The following is a 7,310-nucleotide window of genomic DNA, read 5'->3' on the forward strand; positions in this document are numbered from 1 at the left end:
GTGAAGGGAGGAGTGAAGTGAAGGGCACTCCAGGCTCCAAGAGACCTGGGCGGCTTGGCGAGAGGCCTCGGCCCCCACGCATCTGTGCACCCCCAGGCCAGTCTGTCACCTCTCCATTGACGGGGGGCACGGCCACCCAACCCAGTGCCTCACAGGGTCTCCCGAGGCCCAGGGGAGGCGCCCTGGCTGGGATGCCAGGGAACAAAGTTTCTCAGGACAGGGCATGGCCAGGCAGCAGTGATCTGCCTGGGGGGCAGAGTGGGAACCCCCCCACCCCAGCTTCTGCTCCCACAGAGCCCCATCCCTGCAGCAACCACCCATCTCCAACCTTTAGTTACCTAAAGGCGTCCAGTTTTCACCACCAGCTCAAGTGCCACCTCCTCCACGAAGCCCTCCGAGGTCTCTCTGCCCCCAGGGATCCAAACATCCGCACCTGCTGAGAACCAGCACAGCCCCGAAGAACGGGACAGCAAGTCCTGCCCCATCCAGCCCAGGAGCTCCTCGGAAGGAAGCGGCAGAGAGAGCGTGTGAGACCCCTTCCGGCAGGAGTCCCCGGTCACCCTCAGAGGAAGGGGCAGGGCTGCGGTCCACCAACCCTGGGCCCTCCACTCCTGGGCCAAGGATCCTCCATCCTTCCCCTCCCCCCTCCCCCTACCTGGGGCCGAGTGGGAGGGGCTTAGGGGCTAGGGAAGGAGGGAGAGGCAAGCCCCGGGCCCTGGCATCCCACCCGTCTCTACCACCGCAAGGCTCTGCAGCAGCTGGGCCGCCAGAGGCAAGGTGAGGCCAGGTGGACGGGGGAAGGCAGCTGGCCCAAGAGGCAGGCGGCGAGCCGGGGCCAGGGTCCAGCCAGCAGGAGCAAGCCGGCCAGCCGGGCGTGGGGTGGAGGCGCAGTGTTCTGAGACTTAGCGGGCCTGGTGGGAGGCCCACGCAGGTGGCCACCGTCACCCCCTTTCCAGGCAGGGAGAGCGAGGCTCAGCCAGGCCAGCGACACGTCAGCACCAGGATTCTCACGGCAGCCGAGTGGCCGAGTGTGGCCCCCTCCACTGCCATTTCAGGCAGCTCATCGGGCTGAGAGCACAGCCTCAGCTACACGTGCTGCGGGGACGAGAGGAGGTCATCCCCACGGGGCTCAGCACGTTTTCTGGCACCAGGGAAGCGGTGAGGAAGCTTTGTTCCATGGATCACTTCCTGTCTGAGGAGCCCATGCCAAGGGCTCTGGATACAAACGGAGACAGGATTGCCAAGCGCGATGGGAACAGGGAGGGGGGAGCCCCGGGGACCAGGACACCTTCGCAGGCCCCGGAAAGGGCTCTGAGCAGACAAGCGGCAGCGAGCCGGCCCCACTGTCTGGTTTTACCCAGCCTACGGGCTAAGGAAGGTGTTTACGCTTTTAAAGGGCTGGGGAGAAAAAGAACAGTACTTCGTGACGTGCGGAAAGTATATGCAATTCACGTGGCATTCTCCACGAATACGTGTTGGTGCACAGCCCCTCGCGCGTTCACAGATCATCAGCGCTGCCTCGGCACGATGAGGGCCGAGGTGAGTACCCGCGACAGGACCGCCTGGCCCACGGGGCCTGAAATATGTACTGCCTGGCCCTCGACAGAACACATCTGCCCACCCCTGCTCTGGGAGGGGGCGGTAGCTGCCGGCCGGGCGCCAGGGGAGAAGCAGTCGGATTCAAGGGGCAGTCGGGCGGGAGGTCCACCTGGCGGGGTCTCAGCGGCAGGGCTGCAGGGCGTCTTCCCAGCAGCACTGCCCGGCCCTGGGAAGATGCAGCCACAGACGTGGCCTGGACACGGGGACGGGAGGCAGGGGCCGGAGGGCACCACCCTGCCAGGGAGGCGACATCCTCGGTCACGTGGACCTCATGGCAGCAACGGGCTGAGATGAGGCACCAGGGTGGGGTCACCTTGTGCCTACTCACCCTTGTCAGGCCCTGGGCCCGGGCGCAGCGGGGCCCCCATTCCCGGCACGGAGACGCCCCATTTCCAGGGCCCAGACCACAGACAGATGGGGATCGCCCCTCACGACGGACTCCCAACCCAACACAGCCTTCTTCGCCGTTTCTCCCCGGCAGCCCACGCCAAAGCCAGGCTTCTGTCATCAGCACACGTGGCACAAACCAACCACGTTCCACCAACGCCAGCTTGCGCCCACCCATGACCTGCGCAGGTGATGCCCGACGGCCTTCCCTGCCAACTCCAGACCCAAGCCTCGGACCCTGCCCCACACAGCCCTGCAAGTGACCCTCCAGTCAGCAGGTCAGCGCTAAAGACGAGACCCCTGGTCCACCGGCCTCTGCTCTCCCCTCCCCCATCCCCACCCCCTGCTGCACAAACTGGGTGCCACAAACCCTGCCGCCCGGAAATGCTAATATTCGGGAGACCAGCATCTCTCAACCTTCTTGTCAATATCACCCCCCCAAGGAGCCTTTCCAGGCATTGTCCTAATCGCCCTCCCCGCGTGAAATTTTAATACCACAGGTGTACTGTGTATCTGTACTGTACTGTTCTTCTCTCTGGGTACATCTGTGCTTGATGCGTAAAAAGAGTACGATTTCTTCACCCCCACAGATCTGATTTCCACCCCCTTGGGCATGGATTACATAAAATGTATTGTTAGAATTAACGTTACACAGTTCTTTTCACTTTTTTAATATGACCACCAGGAATTTTAAGAGACAGATGCGGCTCACACATTTTCTATTTGACAGCACTGATACAGACAGAAGTACAAATGTGAACACGTGCAGCACACGGACGGGGACACACACACACACACACACACACACAAGCCTGTGTTAACTCAGAGGTGCACACGGCAGGTCTCAGCGCTGAGACACCCCAGCACAGGTGCACCTGCACCCAGATCCTGGTTTCTACATATGCCTCTGCACTGCGGACCCAGAGCTCCTTCCATAAACAGCTGATTCTGGAGCTGGACAAAATAAAATACAAGATGAGCTCAGATATCTTGTGCCAGGAAGGAGACAGAGCTCACAAAATGACGGGAACGTGTCAAAAAAGACACACGGAAGCAGCTTGAAGCAGTTGCCACTGGTCAAACCTGAGACCATCTGAGCGTCAAAATAAAGAGTGACATAACAGATGAGAATCCGTGGAACAGAACAGGAAACCACAATCCACAGTGGTAGAGAGAGAGAGGAAGGAAAGGAAAAGAGGAAGAGAAGAGAGAGGGAGGGAGGAAGGGAGGACTGATCCTGTCACTGTCTCAAAGCCCCTTCTCAAGAATATTCGTGACCTACAAGGGGGATCGGAGGACCTTCGCGGCAGAGCCGTCCAGCAAACAGCGCCAGCGTCAAGTGATTAAAGCCAACACCCCCAGCAAGGGGACACTTGGAAACCACGTGCCACCTGCTAGACAGGATGCCAGGAGAAGGCAACAGCATGGTCACTCCACCGGCTCCAGGTGCAAAGCCTGAATCCAATGCAAGAAAACGGCAGATGAACCCAAAGGGAGGGACATTCTGCAACAAAAGGGGCCTGTCACCTTCAAAAGCATCCAGGTCGGGAAAATCAAGGTGAGGCGGAGGGGCTGTCCCAGCCCCCAGGTGGACCATTTGCTGAAATGGGCATTTGTGGAGACACGCGTTGAAACTTGAGTGGATTCCAAGGCGGCACCATCCCCGCTGTTTTCCGGGTTCAGGTGGCTGTTCTGTGGCTGCAGAGGGGACCTTCTTCTATAGGAAACACGTGAGGGTGCAGGACACCAACGTACTCTCGAATGTCAAGGTATGTTCAAACTTAAAACGAAACCTGGGGTTTCCCTGGTGGCGCAGTGGTTAAGAATCCGCCTGCCAGTGCAGGGGACACGGGTTCTAGCCCTGGTCCGGAAAGATCCCACATGCCGCGGAGCAACTAAACCCGTGCGCCACAACAACTGAGCCTGAGCTCTAGAGCCCGTGAGCCACAACTACTGAGCCCGTGTGCCACAACTACTGAGCCCGCATGCCACAACTACTGAAGCCTGTGTGCCTGGAGCCTGTGCTCCGCAACAAGAGAAGCCACCGCAATGAGCAGCCCTCGGCAACTAGAGAAAGCCCGCGCACAGCCACGGAAGACTCAAAGCAGCCAATAAATAAATAAATAAATAAAATCTAAAAAAAAACCCAAAAACAAAAAAAATGAAAGCTGACTTGAAAAGAAAAGGTGTCCTAGTTTCCGCTGGAATCGGCCTCCGTCTCCCTGCTCCCCGGCAGCCCAGGTGTCACACCCCTTGGCCTCGGGAACCGCGTCCCCCTGCCTGCACTTGGGAGCTCTCAGGACACTTAAAGGCCACTTCCTCATCCACAGGCACCTCAACAACCTGCTGTGTGTCCTGCTCACCTGAAAGCATCTCGGAGCAGGGACCAGGTCCTTGCCTGGCAGCGCAGGGACTCGGCAATTATTCCTCGAAGGAAGGACCGGAGTGACACAGCAGCAAAGGGGGGCCCGGCTCGGCAGGACCCAGAGACCCCTTGGGAGGGCTCACACCAGTCCGGAGGGGGAGGGATTCACTGTCCTGGGTTCAGGGCAGTGAGCAGCGAGTGTGGCTCCGAGGGATGCTTGTTTACTAAAGCAAAGTGTGGAAAACGCAGGGTTAGAGGTACACACCCGGTACATGGGGTGGAGGGGGGCCCAAGGGCCAGGCTCGCAACGCTTCAGGATGGGAGAAGAGTGAAATCAGAGGAGGCTTCCTAGAGGAGGCAGCCACTAGACTAGCTCCTACAGGAAGAACCAGGACAAAAGGAGGGGTAGTCTTCCAGCATGGGCCTGGCACACGATGGACCCTGATGGAAAAGGCTTAGGGGAGGGGGGCGCAAGCTGGAACGTTGGCACAAGGCAGGGACGGGAAGGACTTGAAGCTGGAGGTGTGGGCATGGGGGAGCCCTCTCTGCCGTGTCCCTGCTTCCCAGCCTTGTTCTACGAGGAGGAGGCCTGCCAGGGTGGGGGGCAAGAGGCTGGGCGGGTGGTGCCCTAAAGATTCAGACTGCAGACCAAACGCGAGGGCCGTCTGCTGGCATCAGCAACCTCAGGACCTCATAACTGAAGCTGTTCCAGACACACGCGGTCTCTCATTAGCATCAGCAGATTTGGCCATACCTAATTCTTTAATTAAACCCAACGTGGCTGCCAGGCACTTTGGATAAAAAAAATAAAGCACACCCGACCAGATCCAGAAGGGCAGGACAAGGGGCAACTTGGATCTGCCTGTGAACTCTTCCTAGTACCTGGCTCTATACACAGCAAATGCTCAATAAGTGCACACGGCTATTATGCGCCTTTAGGGCCAATAACCCAGCTGAGATCCATGCAAATGGGAGGGGCACTCGAAGCGCGATACTTGGAAAACGGGAGGTCACCTGTCACAGGAGAAGCCAGAGCGGCATTCTGGAACGAGGGGACGTCAGGCAGGCCTCTGAGCTGGACGGGTCCACGTACGGGCACACGTACGGGCACACGGTGACAGCAGGAAGATGGAAGGGCCCTGCCCACTTGCCAGCAAAGTATCCAGATGCCGCAGGAAACAGGCACGCACTCCCCACCCCATCCAGCCCACGGAAACAGACACACGCCGTGAATGACCTGAGAAGCGGGCCAGGAGCGCCCATCAGAAAATCGGCAAGACAGCAGAGGGGAGGCTTCTGAAAGCAGAATTCGTTCGAACAGTCCCGGAAGGGAGACCTAAGTCCAGGTTTTAGTTTTACCGCTTACTACCTGTGTGATGTGGGGTAAGTCACTTGACCTCTCTGAGCTGTAGCTGTCTCATGCATGAAACAGGGGTGGCATATGCCTCCCAGGATCATGACTAGCTCAGGGCAGGGTGGGTAAGAAAGGGCGGCTGTGATTTTTCTTGTGATGCCACCACCATGGGCCAAGAGGACCACGGCGTCTTCCCTCCTCCATTGGAGGCAAGTTCCCCAGACAGCAAAGAACAGCCGCACAAACAGACCACCACGTTCCTCTCCCAAACCCTGCACAGCCGTACATGTTCAAGAGAATTGTTTCTTTCATCGTGAATACACAGATGGGCCCATCCGCCTAACCCAGCCATCCCTGTGCCAGCAAGAGACACACAAAGATGGGTGTGACCAGCCCCACCCTCCGTGAGAGGACGGGCAGGGGAGACCAGCCCTCAGCCACAAGGGGCCACACCTGCCCAGATAAGATCTCGAAGGTTCATTCAGCGCGGCACTCAGGATGTTCTCTGCCCTTTCCTCATCAAATCCTCACAACCTGGCTACCAGGCAGCCGCTAGTACTGTCCTCATTACATAGATTGGGAAACTGAGGCCCCCAAAGCGGTCACTACAGGGAGGTGACAGTGCCAGGTTTCAATAAGAGCATATGGCCATGAAGACACAGACACTCGCCCATCAGGGTCTCCCTACCGCCCAGCCCCGCTTGACACCCCTTCACCCGGGCTGGAGCAGGGGGGCTCAAGGAGACTGTGCCCTGTCAGCGTTGCTGGCCCAAGGATGGCTCCAGGGACCCCAGGAAGTCTCTGCGCTTCCAGCGCAGGGGCTGAGCCAGGCCACCTACCACAGCCAGGGCACCCTCTCCCCGATCCTGGCCAAACACAGCTGGGAGGGGCAGCTCCAGGACCCAGCCAACCCCCCCAGCCACCCCCGGCCGTGCCCTGGGCCCCAGCCTCTCTGCCAGTCAGCCAGGAGCCAGCAGCCAGCAAGCCTGGGCAGCCCCTACAGTTCACAGCCAAAGGCAGACACTCGCGCTCAAGGCCTAGCTCTGCCCTCAGCAGCTCCTCCACCCTCAGTTCCCCCAGCTGTAAAATGGGGTAAGTACGTCCCAGCCCCCAGGGGGGTGAGGGCAGAGGAGAGGACTGGATCTGAGGGCACCCTGCAGCCAGGACACCCGGCCCCAGGACCTTGGACTGCTTAGCACTGAGAGGGCCCAGGACGGCTCTGGCTTCAGAGGAGCCTGGGGACCAGACGGCAGGCCAGGGCTCCCTCCCTGGGCCGTCTGCCTCCGTGGAGTGGGAGGGTGGCCCCCTGCCCCCGTCTCCTCAAGACTCTTCTTGGTCAGCGGCCACCCCCATCCTCCCTGAAGGGGGGGGATGCCCCCATCTCCTTGGAAATGTGGTCACAGCCAAAGGGCAGAGGCCACGCAGTCCAGCCTGGAAAAGCAGTGACTCACTCCATCCCCCCTCCCCCCAGCCCAATTCGGCTGTCACACTGGCTTGTGAAGGCCAGAGGGTCACAGAAGAAGGGGCTGTGGGGTGAGCAGGAAGGTTGCTCCTGGGCAGTGCTGGCCAGACCTGGGGTGGCCCCTGGCCCCGCTGGGCACCCAG

The 7,310-nt window shown here is 59.6% G+C and overlaps 1 protein-coding gene and 1 long non-coding RNA gene across 11 annotated transcripts in view; both read right to left on the bottom strand.

Moving 5' to 3' along the window:
• The window catches only part of VAV2 (vav guanine nucleotide exchange factor 2), a 183,469-nt gene that overhangs the window by 174,328 nt on the left and 1,831 nt on the right, over window positions 1–7,310 (bottom strand). The gene's annotated exons all lie outside the window — the stretch shown is intronic.
• On the bottom strand, window positions 2,642–5,380 carry LOC309664692. The gene is made up of 3 exons (XR_014265983.1): window positions 5,366–5,380; window positions 4,350–4,575; window positions 2,642–2,940 (listed from the first exon to the last, which is right to left on the bottom strand). It is a non-coding gene; the product is annotated as an uncharacterized lncRNA (long non-coding RNA).

The sequence above is a fragment of the Balaenoptera physalus genome, assembly GCF_965194825.1.
Source record: "Balaenoptera physalus genome assembly, chromosome: 7".
NCBI lineage: Eukaryota > Metazoa > Chordata > Mammalia > Artiodactyla > Balaenopteridae > Balaenoptera > Balaenoptera physalus.